At 39.0% G+C, this 16,504-nt stretch overlaps 1 protein-coding gene across 8 annotated transcripts in view; it reads right to left on the minus strand.

Moving 5' to 3' along the window:
* The window catches only part of OTUD7A (OTU deubiquitinase 7A), a 121,598-nt gene that overhangs the window by 61,215 nt on the left and 43,879 nt on the right, over positions 1-16,504 (minus strand). For all 8 annotated transcript variants that reach the window (XM_064668317.1, XM_064668318.1, XM_064668319.1 and 5 more), the window contains 2 exons: positions 16,306-16,422; positions 15,655-15,760 (listed from right to left, as the gene is read on the minus strand). The gene's annotated coding sequence lies outside the window, so the exon portion shown is untranslated. The remainder of the gene's footprint in view (positions 1-15,654; positions 15,761-16,305; positions 16,423-16,504) is intronic.

Genomic DNA, 16,504 nt, shown 5'->3' on the forward strand with positions numbered 1-16,504 from the left:
TTGCTGTTGTAACTAAGTTATCTAAAAGTTTACCATGGACACTATGATTGTCAGGGCACAAGGAAATGCATGGAGTTCAGCCCTTTTTGGCAGTTCTCACAAACGCACTGGAGCTTCAGCAGTTTAAGATCAACCTCAAATACTGCTTACTCTGTCTGCTGTATTCCCTGTCCAGAGGGCCAATAAACTGAAGAACACTCCCTGTGTGACCCCAACTTGGCCTGGGACAAACTACACAGAGACATAAATGCACAGAACAAAATTAGCACGAGATATCCAAAGGCTCAGGGGGTAATCTCAGCTGCAATTCTTTCATCATTCTGGGGACAGATTTTTATCTTTTTACATTTGCATGGTCCCTGCAGTAACTTCTGTTTGAAGTTAGCAAAGAAAACAAGGAAACACAGACTAAAGACACTACAAATATATTTCAAAACAAAGAACTTGATCTCAAACAGTTGTTTTGAAGGTAAAAATCAGCTGAGGCCAGAGAGCAGAGATGTTCTTCATAAAGAATGAATATCCACAGCATCTTCCTAATTTTTCCCTATTTTGTCTGACATTTCAAAGTAATCACCGACAAGGAGCTGAAGAACCTTTCTCAACTCAGTTTTTAGAAGTACCTCAATTCTCTTCTGAGACTCTCATGCAATGCTTGTCCAGAACTCAAAAGGGGTTCTATTTTCCACTTCTGACACAGGATTGAAATACTTGCTACAATTTTCTCAGCAGCTTAGGACCACTTGCACAGTGCTGAAAACCTTCTTTGCTAATAATCTGTTGAACTTGGGTCAGCATCTCCCCACAAAGTCTCAAGTGTGTGCTTGTTTCCATTATTTTTGTTCCATACATGGACACTGAAGTCCTTTTAAGTCCAGACATAAAGAATTATCTTCTGCATTGTCAACTCTGTGCTTAGTTTGTTAAGACTTGGCTTTTTCAGTGCAAGTGGTACATTCAGACCAAGACCCTACCTACAGTTACACTGCTCATTGGTTCTTTGCAGTTATTTCATTTAGCTCAAGCAAAATGAGGGAAAAGATATCTCCAATAATAGTGAAGCAGTAACATTCAAGAAGTAATAACGAGATCACCTGCAGGAAGGGGTTTTTAGGATGAAGATGGTCACTATCAGTATGTAGGTCCTCTTAAAGAGAAAGGACAGGCTTTGAAGAAATGATAATTCTATTTTAGCTATGGGAAGTGGCACTGCCACGTCCTGCAGACGTCTGTGTTGAAAACGGGGGGGGAAGGATGCAAAATTCAACACACAGCATCTGTCTACAGCTCATCTACAAGGGATCTATGACTGTCTAATGTTTCCTGTTCCTGCAGACACCTGTGACAGTTCCATTATTCCCCACTTCAGTGATGTAACATTTTAATGACCAGTCCTTGTGGACAGTCTGAAGTGCTAATACAAACAGATCTTCTTTCTTTCTGAACCTTCATCCCCTGAAATCTCTTTATAACCCCTGCATGAGAAACATAAATGCTTTATCTATGTCCTAAGTTTCTATAGCCTTTCGCAAGTCACAGATAAGGGAAAAGATTTCTTCTCTAGCTAGAAAAGTCTTACTTACTCTGACTAGTGGTTCTTCCATGTGAGAAATGGAACACATTTCTCCCCTCCTTGGCTTATGCTGGTTTGACTCAGAAAATGTGTGCAGTGGATTGAGCTGACAGGGATATGAAGGCAGAAGCTTAAAGGACATCAAAAGCGTTTGCATTATGAGCTCTGTATAAATAGTCTTACTGATACAAGTCTCCAAGCATCCTTTATCTCCTTGTACACAGAGATTAGGGAAAGGCTCAAATGCTTAATTGTGTGTCAAGTGCACAGTCAGCGCATTAAGAGTTCAGTATAGTCTTTTAAAATGGAGTCTTCAGCATATTCATGCCTTGCCATAGACAATTAGGCTGCTATTTTAAACATAAGGCTTGACTGTCTGTTACTCTTCACTTTACATTGTTCCTCACATCAAGGCAAAACATGGTGATTTTTCCACATTCCCCTTAAAAATACTGATCCCACCAATTAGTTCATCCCACAGCTTTAGTGACAGACTGATGGGAAAGTTCTCTCTTTTACAAGTACCATAAAAATAATAGCAAAATTGAACTTCTGAAATTCAGATTATGTACAAAAAGTGAGACCTCGTAAGTCCTTAGAAGCATATAAGCTACTAGCTTGCATTATACATTTGTATAATGTGCTGGAATTCAACAGTAAGCACATCAGCTCAGTGTGTACTGTGCTAAACTAGCTACAGCAGGAAAGAACACACACACATTATGCAGCAAAATAGGTGATTTCCCCCCAGCCCCATGACTCCCACTCTCAATTCTGCGAAACATGACATTCCACAGTTATTGCATTTAGTTTGGAAAACTAAACTAACGGGAATAGAAGACTTAATTCCTCTTCCTCCTAAAAACTTTGGCTTAATGTCGCCTCTAAGATTTTAAAACAACTAGAGATACAAAGGAGAAAATAAAGTTTTGAGACATGGAATCTGGAATGATTCATGTCACAACGTATCGGAGATGCATAATGTAAGTATAGCAACTGCGTGTTTCACTTAGGCTGTGTAAGTAGCTGACAGTCTGTGAAGAATCCAGTAGGAAAACTGAAATCCATGCACCAGACACATGTAGAGAGAAAGCCCTCCTGCCATTTGCACAGTAGGGAACAACATATCCCAGATGCAGCAGGACAGGCATTAAACAGCTCAGTAGCTGTGCTGGTGAGTGAGCAGTCACAGCCTGTCGTGGAGCTGCTCAGAACCTGAATCCTGAACTTTTCCTCAGCTCTTCCTATAGGAAAGTCATGCAGTGAAGTTGATGCATCATCTTTTACATTGAGAAGGAATTGAAATGTTTCTATAATCAATTATAATGGACACTAACCTGTTTTAAGAATTCTGAAGACACTAATTCCTATAGTTACTACAGCAGGATTAAAGCACAATTCTCATAAATCCTATTCAATTGTTGGAATCTTTGCTTATGTTAAAAATCTGAAAGTATCAGAGTTAGGGAAAAACACCATACTTTTTCAATTAGGGGTTATTTCCAAAACTTTCTGCCAGGGTAAAGGAGGACAGGAAGGTGTAAGCACATTATTTTTGATGCCAACTCACCATATCCCTTCTCATGGTGGAAAGGGAAAAATGTGGCAAGCTTTGTTCAGTGATCTAAGCAGAAAATTGCCATCTCTGAATAAAGTCCTGAAGAAATTGCTGAGAGACAGCCTGCTGCAGTTGAAAAGGTCTCTTTTGAGACCCAGGGAAGGAAATAATAGATATCTGTACCTAGTGAAGAGCAGTGTCAAAGGAACACCCTGCAATAGGTTGAACAGCTCAGGTTTGGCCTACATTAAGGACTTGTATTGATACACAAAATGTTTTTGAAAGGGGGGATGGATTTCTCCATGACCCATTGGCACATGCAGCTACACCTGGATAAGAACAGGTCTGCCTGATGGTATCAATTACTGTGTTTGGAGGACTGTTGGAACTGACAAAATCAGTTCAGGGTTGGCTTGTGAACCAGTCACTACAGGACTGACAGCCAACTTCGAGCAGAGGCAAAGCTTCAGACTGCCTGATTCTGGCCGTTTTTTTCAGCTGAAGGTGCTGTTGAGGAACCAGTCTTGGCAGAGGAGGGAATGGAGTCCCCATGCCTGGCCATGGCACACAGGACATCTGGGTTTCTTTCCACATCACTGATTTAAATAGGAGCTGTTCTAAAATGGACTGAAACGTATCCCAGGGGTGTGAGGTACCAGCTGAGGGTGAACAGCCTTGGGCCAGTGCCCAGAAGGAGCACAGATCAATTTATATGCTGCTGGGAAATATCAGTACAGAAATACTGACAAGACATATGCTGAAGGTATTTTCCAAAACTTGTCAGAGACCTCTCACATTCCAATTAGAGATATCCTGAAGGGATGATAGGAAGAGGTGAAAACACTTTGCTTCAGTGACATAAAGTAGCAAGCTTGGTCATTTGTGCTTTAGTCCTGGCTTATTAAAGATATATTTATTTTTAAATGACAACACAAAGTGTGCAGATCTTTTTAAAAATTAAAGCAAAAGTAGTACTCTGCTAGTATAATTCTCCATAGTTTTCTTGGAATCTGTTTCTTTTTTGTGTTCCAACTCCTTTTCCGACTTATACATATTAGCAAGCTATAAATTTCACTTCATTTTCAAGCAAAATGAGTGTGAAATTATCTAGTATTAAGAATTGCTGTTAATCAAAAAGAAAAAAAAATAAATTAGATGCCCTAAGTAGCAAGAAAAATCCCTCTTTCTTTGTAGTCAAATCAATTTGGTAACATTCTGTAAGTTTTCTCTCAGCATAAATAAGCTGTAACTACCTCTAAAGTTGTGATTTTTTCCTGCAATTCAGGCGATATGAAGAATAATAATTAACTGGAAATACTCGGACTCAACAAGGAGAACTGAAAGCTGATGAATCAAGTAAAGTGTTACAAGGAAAATGCAGAAGAATTGTGCACACACAAAAAAGCATTAGCAACTAACAGACATTCCAAATTTGATGTTAAAATAGCGCATCCTGACTTTTGAGAACTTCTGAACATTCTGACATTAATGAACATTAATGAACATTCAGCACCTCTAAGAAGAAGACATTAGTTCTAATTGCCACTGGCAACATCATCTATTATTACATTTTGTGAAAAGCAGAATATGGAATTAAATATCAGTGTACAAACCAGGAAATTCAGGAAGCCAGAAAAAAAAGAATATGGGAACTGCTATTGATTGTAAAATAAGCCTGGGGGTAGGGGAATAAAACCCTTCACCACACTGAGTACTAATGTCTACAGGCAACAGCTGAAGAAAATAACAACAGTGCCTGCATTTTTTAAACTTATGTACCAAATTCACATATGAAAACAGCACCTGCAAACAGAACGAAGAACAATCTCTTCTGAAACAAAGAGCTCATCATGGACAGCCGGACAGGAAAAGAGGGGAAAATACAAATGAATTTGCAGTCTCCTTGAGCCTTACTTGACAAATGTGATGACAACATCACTCTAAGGAATTAGAACATGTTTTGTAGAGCTTACTGCAAGCTTCAGCATATAAATATCTGTTAATTTAATCTACTGCAGAGAGAAATATTTATATCTTTTTAAACATCTCAAACAGATGGATGTTGGAAATACCTGTATTTTTCTCTGCTTTTTGTAACAAAAAGCCTGGGAAAGTAGATTACTTAAAAAAAAATTCCATTAAGCTATCCAAAGAGACAATACTTTCCACACATCTAATTTTTTTGTCTTTATTTTAAAGACATTGATCAAACTCCTCTGCTTTGCTGCTGCTCAGAAGCTCAATGTATAGCAGAGCTGACTGGGAGTTGTCGATTTTTTTTAGAAACAATGTTTTAGCACTTTGGGCAATACACACTGTCAATTTATTAGAATTTTTTTGAAGACGTAAGGCAGAAAATTGCTCTGCCTGACCAGCAGGTCTGCTTATTAGCCAGAAATGCCAAGAACAAAGAAAGAACCCCGTTACTGTTGGTTCAGAATAAAAAGTTGTGGATGTGGAGCAGCAATGATTTCAACAAAGATCCCTAACTTCGGATAGGTTTTATAGGAAATACAAATGGCTGGGTGGAGGAGGGGGAAAGAGAAAATTATTATCTCATGCAAGGAGTTGGTCCCACAATAGATCAGTATTTGATAAGACATGCTCAACAGACAGGCAAGATTATAAAGCAGATAAAAGGAAGAAAAAAAAAAACCCAACAACAAAAAAACCCCAAAAAGAGTTTGCTGGAAACCATGTTCTTCCTGCAAAAAAGCAGCCAAGTGAGCTGATCGAAATGGTGGCTTAAGGAGTGACCAACCACAGGGCACGACACAGGGAAACAGGGTGACTCATGTCCCTGGTTAGTTTTGCAGAATCTTATTTGAAAAAGCGATAGGTTTGGTTTTGATGTCAGTCACTGCACTAAATCAGGCAGTTTGCCTGACAGAGTAAGTGCTGTCGTGGTCCAGCCCCAGCCCGGCCCCAGCAGCCACTCCCTCACTCCCCCACCAGCAGAACCAGGAGGGTAAAACAGAACACCCACGGGCTGAGATAAAGGCAGTTTAACAGGGAAAGCAAAGCAAACCAAGGAGTCAGTTCACTGCTTCCCAGGGGCAGGCAGGTGTGGAGCCTCTCCAGGAGAGCAGGGCCCCAGCGTGTGAGGGTGACTTGGGCAGACAAACACCACCTCTGCAAATGTCCCCCTTCCTCCTTCTGCCCCCACTTTATACTCTGAGCACGGTGTCTCATGGTCTGGAATGTCCCTCTGCTCAGCTGGGGTCACCTGTCCTGGCTGTGTCCCCTCCCCAGCTGGGCAGTAGGAAAGCAGGAGAGGCCTTGGCTCTGTGCAAGTCCTGCTCAGCCATAACAGAAGTATGTCCGTCACCATCATCATCACCCTATACAGCACAAATTCAAAACAGCCCCATTTCAGCCACTAGGAAGAAAATTAACTCTACCCCAGCCCAAACCAGCAGATGTGCAAATTCACTCATTTGAGTCAGCTTTTTTCTTACATACATATGTTTTGGAAAAAACTCTTGCTTTTCCCTTTGCTGAACCAGTCAATTAACCAGCAGCATTTTCCACTTCATGACAGACAGAATGAGCTCATTTCTTGGAGTTCCTGACAGTAGACACTGAAAAGCAAACCATCTATGGGGAGTTAATAATACTTGAAAATGTGAAAAGGTACAAGCTGAACTTTATCTAGATGATAATAATTTGGTTTTTCAAGCACTAGCTTCAAAGTAAAAGAGATGATGTCAGGAAAAGAAGGTCACTACCATCAACTAGTCAAATATTTGAACACGGATCAGAACCAAGCTCATGCCGCCAGTATTTTTGTTTTTACTAAGATAAAAATGGATCTGCTTATGTGCAACATAATGTGTGCAACTCAGAAACTATAGAGTAGCTACCATTTTTTTTTTATGTACAACATTAATGTTTTCTATGATGATGATCTCTAAAGACTAGAGGCTTTAACTAAAAAGAAGAAAAAATAAACCACTTTCATAAATAGATTTCATCCAAAAGGGATTTGGTTGCAAAGAATTTCTTGGGCAACTTCAAACAGTCCTGAACCTGACCTGTGAATTTTTATACAGCTTATGTGACTGAATATCTACTCCACATACTCAAATCCACATCTGCTTGATTAAATTAGACTGTCAGTCTCCTAAAGTAAAGCTACAGCCAAAAGGCCCAAAATTATGTAAACGACCTCCAGCAGGAGATTGAAAATCTGGTTCTTTGCTTTCTCTGTAATTCAAATGATAGAACATAAGCTCTCAAAGAGAAAGACATTCAGGAAATTTATATTATAATTGCCATTGCTACTTACAGATAAGCAGTAAACCTTCCCATAATACTTTACCTCTTGAAAGTCTGACACTTAATAGAATGTTACCCCAGCCAGAGTCACCACCAACAGCTGACAGTGGAAGTCCTCCTGCCCTCTCAGGCCTCCTACAAACCACTACAAGAACTCACTAAGGGACAGATTTCCTCACATGGTTCTCTGTTCTGCCCATGTACCAATCCATCAGTAATGTGTTAGACACACATCTCTGGAAGCAAAGACTTCAGCAAGGTTTAGCTTTTATAGAACTTCTGGTCTCACTTCTAGGCTTGGAAACTTTCTCCTGGACATTACTAAGCTGATAATAATATCAAACAGCACAACGTATACTATTTACTCTGACAAGAAATAGTGAAGAGTGAGGAGAAAAGCTTTATACATCGTTTGCAATGTGCTGCAGTGCTTCAATGAGGATAAAATAACCAGTATTCTTGCACAAGGCCTTAAAAGCAGCACTGTGACTGCGAAAACAAGGAATAAAGTTAATTACAAAAGTCCATAAGAAGCTGAGCTAACAAGCATAAGCATGATAAGCAACATACAGTCCCTGTGATCTTCCAAATTTACAAATAGCTCCAACATTTTTCAGAAACAGAAGGCAGATCTCAATGTTGAAGGTGCAGATGTCTTCAGTTTTGTCTGGACCCATCTGTCTACCTTTAGTTAATAACAACACACAAATACCAGCTTTGAAGCACACCTGTGAGTTCACAGAACCAGTAAATCAATTCCACATGTACAAAACTTAGTTGGAAAATCCTATCAGCTTCACAGGAAATTGTTCTGCAAACAGAAGAAAGAAGGATGCCTCATTTTCTTTGGTTTTCTATCCTTTAATATCCTAAACTTCTGCAGCCACCAGCACATCCCAAGGTTAGTCCAGATCCATGTATGTGCCACACTGTCCAGGCATCTGCTGACAAACAGTTTAGAAAACAAGTACTGTTCTCATTTCAGGGTTTTTTTCTCCACCAGACAAAATTTCACAAACTTTATAAGAGTTGTATTACCTTGGATAATTCTAACTATTTTTCAAAACATACAGTGGTTTCAGTGGAAGTGGGAAGAAGGATACATGGATAGATGGGAATAAGTCTCACTAGAGAGACTTCGAAAAACCAGTTAAAAATGCCTTCCCTTGTTCCTGCCCCGTGGTATCAGTTCCAGACTGCAGGCCTTGCTAGCGTGGTATTATCCAGCTATGTCTGATTTCAAATCTGCATTTCCAGCTCAGTATAACCCTGATCTTTAGATCCTAATGCTAGAGCTGAAGGTTTCCCATCTAATCAGCCTTTCTTCTTACCAAGAGATGAAAAAACACAGAGCAAAAATGTCAGAATCCTTCGTCTGTAGCCAAGTCCTCCTGCAAGGGGAGATCTGAAGCTCTCCCTGCACAGTCAGCAGGTGGGGATGGGCTCTACTGAGGTGCTTGAGCTGTGCTTTGGAATCTTTGGGATTCTAGGTTCTTAATTCCAGGAAGATGGTTAAAGTCATATCATATAAACCCTCTGCTATATATATTGCTTAAAAGCAGCAATCAATTCTGTCAACATTTTGGATTAATTCGGACAGTACAAGAAATGTTTCTGTAGTATTTAAATATCTGTACCAATAATGAAATACTAAATATACATATATTAGTGTTTCCTTATTCTGTAGAACAGAGAGATACCATTTTATTTTTTTCTGTGAAGCAGGTATATTTTTATCACTCTTCTTTCTTTGAAGAATCTGACTGTTATACCTATTTATGCAAGAGAAATAGGAGATTTTCTGATTCAAGAACATGGCCTGAAAATTAACAGCCACAGTGCATCTCAGTTTTCACTATAATACTGTTTACCAAACCATTTTAATCACTTATAATCTCTTTTTTTAACTACTGGGCTTTTAAAAGCTGAATTTCTGGGAAGAATAAAGTTATTTTGTATAAAGCTCTACTTAGCTCCAGCTTTCAAATAAAAGTCATCTGCATAAATACTAGAATGTGTTATGCCCTTTTCTTTTTTCTTTCTACTGAAAAAGAGATATTTTTCTGTTACTTTTAGAGGCACCCTGGGAATTCCCACAGTGCTTGTACTTCCTATACTGCAAAGGATTTGATACAGCAGACAGAATAACTGGACAGCAACTGACTTTGTTATTTCTCCCAGTCTCACGAGCTGTTCCACCCTCAGCACCCAGAGCACCCCAGCTTCACAAGAAGTGTCGTAGCTAAGTCAGATGGCATCCAAGAACAACAAGCATCCCTCAGTATTTTTAAGGTCCCATAATGTCCTATCACAAAAGCTGTTCTTGATAACCAAGGGTAGTGACAAGTGTGGCTTCAGCAACCGAGTCACACAGAAGAGACAAGTGGCTTCCTCTTGGGTGGCATCTCCCCTTAGTGATGCTTTAATCATCACAAGAAGCAGAATTGTATTTAACAAACTGCCTTGTTTCATCACAGTATCAAGTAATTCAGCAGCTGCTTTTGGAAGCAATGAAAAAATATTGAAGTGATTTCTTGTACACATTAGAATCTGTTGAGAACAGTCACTGAAAAGAGTGTAAATCTTTCTTAATTTCTGCATAAAGGGAAAGATCGTTCCCTCACAAAATAAAATACCTCACCATAAAAAAATTATCCAATTACTTACACAACTTTTTCACATCCTTTTAATCCCTGCCTGTTTAATAAGACAAATAAGACATTTGTTAGTTTATTACACCACCAGTGCACAATTCATTTTTATGACACAGCTACAATAAATAACACAAATGAAACAGCCAAATCTCATAGCCTCCAGTGAAACAATATTTGGAACTTAATTACATGCAGTACACATTTAGCAAAGGATGTAGAATCAGTTCCAAATTTAGCAAAATGTGACCAGGAAATAAGTGTCTGGAACTTAACCATAGTGTTTGTTTGACCCTTTTCAGTCTGGAAACCTACTATTTGCCAAACATCATTTCAACTTATAAGAGTGTTAAAGCTCCTCCTCTAGTTCTCTGTAGAGAATTAACTGTTCCATGAAGAGATGTTTTTAGAATCTTACTAGTCTAATTTACACTGTAACTTAAAGTTAAGTTACTCAAGGCTTTATTCTCTATGGATAAAGTTTCCAAAGATTTTTAATATTCATGTCTAAAAAACGATGTCAGTTTTTCATGCTTTAAATACAGGGAGACAGCTCAAAGGAAATGTGAGAGGAGATGATTCCTTGGAAAGAAGTTCTTCTCTGTCTTTCCTACCAACTTATCAACTGACTCCCTCTTCTTTTAGCTATAAAAACACTACCAGCTCTCCATCCATATGCTCTCTGCCCTTATAAACACCAACGACAATGAAAGATCAGGTATGGATAGTCTTTGTTTAATTCTAGTGAAATTCTTTTGTCTTTTCAAGAGGGACAATTCAAAACTACATGAATTTACTCACAAGCATGTGACTAAATGAACTTAGGTTGGGCTATAGTTTAGTTCTGAAATGCTAAAACTACCACAGAGCCCATACAGCATCCAGAACAGATGGACACACTTATTTTGAACTGTTCTGATTTTAAAGGTTTAACACATTAGAAACTTAGATTTTCTAATCACCTTATCTGAAATAGTAATACTTCAAGAGAGATACAGATCATATTTTCACCATGTGGCCACTGTCTATAGCCCAGTCTGTAGACACTGTGCTCATATGCATCATGTACAACAGTAAAAACAATGGGAGAGAAATTCTCATGGATTTCATGCTAAATAACTAAAAAAGGAGTGTTAAAGTACTACAAAAGTATACTGCATGAAATATTCAAACTGTATCCTCCTACTGCTCTATATAGGTAATTTTCATGTTACGATATATTAAGGCCTTCTTAGATTAAGGTGTATTTCTTTAGAATGACAGATTCTTGCTCTAAACTGAACCAGTCAATATTTTTGCTTAAATTACATCCTAATGATTAAAGTGTCCAGTGAGAACATTTTTTTAAAGGATACATTTAATTCTTTTCACCCAGCTCTTGAACTACCTACCTTGGAAAAACAGTTTTACTGAGACAAAGGAATCTTCAAGACAAACAAAAATTTGCTGAAATTCCAGGAGAAACTACTTTGGACAATACAGTCTAAGATATTAAATTTTTTTTTTAATACACTGGCCTGAAAAGCTCTGTGAAGTTGCTGCTTTAGAGACATGGATTCAGTTATAGTAAAAAACATGATTTATACAGTTTGTGCAAAAGAGAACGAATCTCATTTCTCACTGTGGAACAGGACTCAGAAGTATTTTACTCTATTTCTGGTAATTAGCAAAAGTATTTCAATTTCACGAGGACTAAGTAAACTAGTCTAGTGCACACGGACAAAATAAGTGATGATACCTGTGAAGGCAGATACCAGAGGTAAAGAGCATGAACTGGAGCGTTTGTTTTCTACATTTGGAAAAGCAAAGCCCTGTGTTTGCACTCACTGACAGTATGTACCCCATGCAATAACAATATTGTTGCTATGTAATAAAATTGTCTCATAATAGGCAGTTATTAAAATAATCAATCCAACTAGCAATTAAATCTCAAAATGACAGAGCATTGCCTGTAATTAAAACACACTTCTACTTCCACCCACGTTAGGCAGAGCAGCCTGAGTATCCTAATACAGCAGTTAGTCTTTATTAATTGCACCTTAACGAGGAGTCCTAGGACAAATTCAATATTGAAATTCAGAGTACCATCAAATGGTGCATCATCTTAAATTAGCCTAAAATGAACAGTAACTGCCAAATGATGAATTCTAGAGTAAGCTGCCCATAGTGACAGGTAACGTGTCCCAGTTATCTGTAAAACCACGTCATTGCTCTGTTATAAGCCAACATACTTCTGTAAAAATACCACCACAGCAATAGCCAAGATGACACTTAAATAAAACAGAATAACATTTCTGTCTTATCACTCCGACTACAAGTTATAGTAACTGCATCAGAAAATTAAAAGTGAGCTTTTTTTCCTATTGATAATCCCCTACTCACTACAGGAAGTTCTGGGACATTGCCCACATCCCAAAGGGGGCAGTTTCCTAAGAACTTGTAGGTAGTATTTGTTATGCTTGGGGTGGAAACAGAAGATGCCTCATGTCTGATGGAGATGTGTAAAACAAACCAGAATCTAGAAGATTCCTGTGCCAAGGATGAGCCCAGAGCAGGCACTGGGAGGGAGGGTGAGAGACCCCTGGGCTTATTTACACACCAGAACCCCACCTTGTTAAAGCAGACCTCGAGCTTGGCAGGACCTGAGTTGGTCACACAGAACAAGCCCCAGCAGCAGCACAACGGCACCTCTGGCTGGGAGCTTCAGCCAGCTAAGCCAGGGGTTTCTTTTCCAAGTTGTGCATCAGGGGACACACAGAGAAGTAAGTTCTGTAAAGCTGGTAAAAGGAGTATCCAAGAAAGATCTATTTTTTGCAACAAATAACTAAAAGCTTAGAAGTGACTTTTGTCATCAAAAAAATTTTAGATGCAAGGGGGAATAATAGATTACTTCATTTCCTCCTTTCTCTTCAGTTCTGCAGGTTCCCTGGTCTACTCTGATTTTCTACTTTTCTAGACCTTGAAAAACAAAATCTAACTGAAGTATACAGTAGAATTAGACACTTCAGATGCACAAACAAGACCCAGTGGATAGATCTGGTTTGGATGAGACACATAAGTGTTAATAGTACATACAGTGCTAACCAGTATTACCTGAAAGCAAGGTAGGAGAAGGTAAACATACAATGTTAGGACTCTTGAGAATCAAGTTTAGAATTTTTTTCACTTAAATTAAAATGATGAGAGATTAGAGTCTAACTCGTCTTATGCAGGCACTGCTTATCTCTGTTTGACCACTCTCCCCAACAGGAGACTGGAATTGGCTGGAGTCACTGCCCCAAATAAAATAATTACTTTTACAAGATTAAAGAAGCCATTACCAGGGATTGCCTTTGCCCCAGCAGAACAGAGCAGTGCAATTGTTCCATGCCGGAGACCTGGCAAGGACAAACAAAATTAGTCTGACACTCGAGTAGAGAGACAGAGACTTGCAGACACTGAGGGTAGGGTCCAAACTCATAAGGACTTTTGAAATGACAATGGATCCAAAGGAAAAATTTCGTATGCAACACTTGGACACAGCTTTTTCTCCTGATCCAAGTGGATACCTATAAAATTCTCAGAAAGAATGCCAAAGGTTTTACTAACACTATCCTTAATCTTCAGCAGCTTAAATAAAAACCAGTGCCCACAGAGAAGGTTGGAGCTTTGAAAAAATCTGTGCATCAGCTATAGAGAAAATGGATGAGTTCAGCAACAGTTCAGGAACCTTAAGATGGTTTGGGACATCAAGTCCCACTTCTGAAAGGAAGAGAAAGAATCTGTGTTCAAGCAGAGACAGACAAAGAATTTATGTTCAAGAGGTGACCTTTGCCAGTCAGAGACAAAAGAAATGCAAAAAGCAAAACAAAAAAAAAAACCCCAAAGCCCAACAAAATTAATTATTGAAAATAGGAAAGAAAGATTTGTGAATTCTAACTTTGCTTTTCTGCTTGACTTAATCCACACCCAGTCCACTCTGTTTATATGGATTTGGTACGAAGGTTTGCTTGTAAGGAAACATTTTTGAAGAAGATATTGCATTTGCTTTTGTTTAAATTAATTCTGAGTTAATTCAAAACTGTCATGTTTGTAGATGTGCAATTGCTCAGGCATCTCTGAGGGCAACATGTGGGAAACCTCTGCCCAGAAGCTTGAGCTGGGGCATCCTTACAAGGCACTGAGAAGATGTGTGAGAACTGGGATAACACAGAAGTGGGAGTCTAGGAAAACCTGAAGAAATGAAGGCAAAAAAGAACAGAAGACATGAGACAACAGAATTATTATTCTGAGGAGTGGGGAGAAGGGCAATGCATCTATGTCAAACATATAACCTATGTTTGATTAGTCACTATTGCTGTTGAAAAAGTGGTTTATAGTGAATTTCAAACCCAAGGTTAAGCTTAGAAACAAATTAAATCCTGAATGGATTTAATGAAGACACGAAGGCAGACACAGTTTCCATGCTGCAGTGCTATGGACTGGTAGAACTTCTGTTGGGACTCCTTCACGATCGCAGTGAACAATGACAGTGAACAATGTTATACAGCAACTCATGCAGGTCAAAAATAATAACAGATCACAAATCAGTTATAGCTGCCAAAGTCACCAGTATCACACAAGTCTTCTACCTCTGTATAAGGATGTTTTAACCCATTTTCAGTCTAGCAAAAAAAGCAGACAGAGTTGAAATTTGAAAAGTGCGTGGCCTCGAGACTGTGGTTCCCACAGTGGGATACACAGCCAAGGGGGCCAGAACAACATCCTGGCAATAACTGTAGGCTAAACTTAGTAAATGCAAGAATGCAAAATTTTCATTCAGTTCTAATGTGCGCAAACATTATAACACAGTCTTTAATTATATCCTCAATCTGCTATTTTCCTTCATTTTAAACACTGATTTTAAACATTTTGCAGAATTGATAGAGCTCACTAAATCAGCAATTTTTTCAAATGTTGAGTTGAACACAACCATTCAGTTGTGGCCCCAGGAACTTGACTTACTAGAAGCTTTTGAACCTCTTGAAGGGAGGTTCAGGAGTCTTTTTTTTCTTCCATGCTCACCTGTTCAGTACATGCACGTCACACAAAAACATGAATGAGTTTAGTTAAGAATGTGCCAACAAGTAATGTAATTATACTATTTTAAAAACACAGTCAAGGAAGACAGATTAGTTTCAAAAACACTATTAATTTTGAGTACCTGCATTTTACAGAGTATTTAGCAACTCAAAATTAAAAATATAGTTCCCATGTACTTAATTTTAGTGTAATATTCAAGACAGATGCTGTGGTGTCCAATCAAAACTACAGACCACAGTTACTCATCATTTTTTTGTGTACATGGTAGAGAGTAATTATTTTCAGCTCCATGTAGTTTGCTGCTGTAATTTGCTGAAGGTCCCCTCAAGCACTTCTGTGGACTTCATGTGGTAGGAGAGGAAAAAGTAGTAGGGAAGAACATCTCAATCCAGCCCTGCTGCCAAGAAAGTGTTATGTGTAACATAACATACTTCCAGGGAAGAGGGAATTCTGTGTGAAAAGTTTGGTTTAAACAATGTATTTAGCATCACTGAGAAATTCTAGAGCAGAAGCAGGGACAAAATCTGACTTACCATGATAGGTTCTACTTGCAGAAATCCCCCTTCTCTCCTGCGTGCCCTAACTCATTTTGGTGAAGCAAATGAGGCAGGCATCCACACTGGTAAACCCACCTTCTCCCTGGAGAATGGACAGAGAAATCAGCAAGTAAATGGCAATTCCCAGCAGCTGATATCAGCTGAACACCAGTTATTAAACACCTTGTTCTGTTCACTGTCCCGACCAAGGCTGTTCCTCTGGGGATCTTCCATCTAAGTCACACTGTGGGTTAGACCATGTTATTACACAACAAACTGCTAAGAAATATAAAAGCAAAGAACCAGGCCCAAAACAGAACTTCTGCAGTGACAGATCAACTGCTGCAGCAGTTTAACATGGCAATGGCAGGGCTGGGTTAGGAACTTACACAGCATCCAGGCTTTAGGAAGCCATTAAATGAGTAACACTGCATCATCCACCAGCTCTGTGTTGCCACAGGCAATAGGCATGCTGGTAGCCTGTTAATAATTTCAGTTGGTTTCTTTGGTTGGCTACACTTAATTGTTGTCAACCAGAAAACAAATTAAAATTTTCCTTTTCTTCGCCACATCCTTTGCTCAGCATTTCACAACAACTCAGGGACAGGTGCTGATATGGGGGGTGGAGGGATGGTTACAGCTACTTACAGGAATGAGGTAGGTAGGCCCCTTTTCTGTTCCTGGTATGTTTGCCTATTTAGGAAGACAGGAGGCAACAATCCAGCTGATTTACTTCTGATTTTGGAGCTCTGCAGTATCATGTGCCTGTGAGGATGGAGAAAAGACCAGAACATGTTTTACTGTTTTACTCCAAAAACGACACTGTAAAGTACTGTTCTGCATCCAT

Source organism: Pseudopipra pipra, chromosome 12, assembly GCF_036250125.1.
Source record: "Pseudopipra pipra isolate bDixPip1 chromosome 12, bDixPip1.hap1, whole genome shotgun sequence".
Taxonomy (NCBI): Eukaryota; Metazoa; Chordata; class Aves; order Passeriformes; family Pipridae; genus Pseudopipra; species Pseudopipra pipra.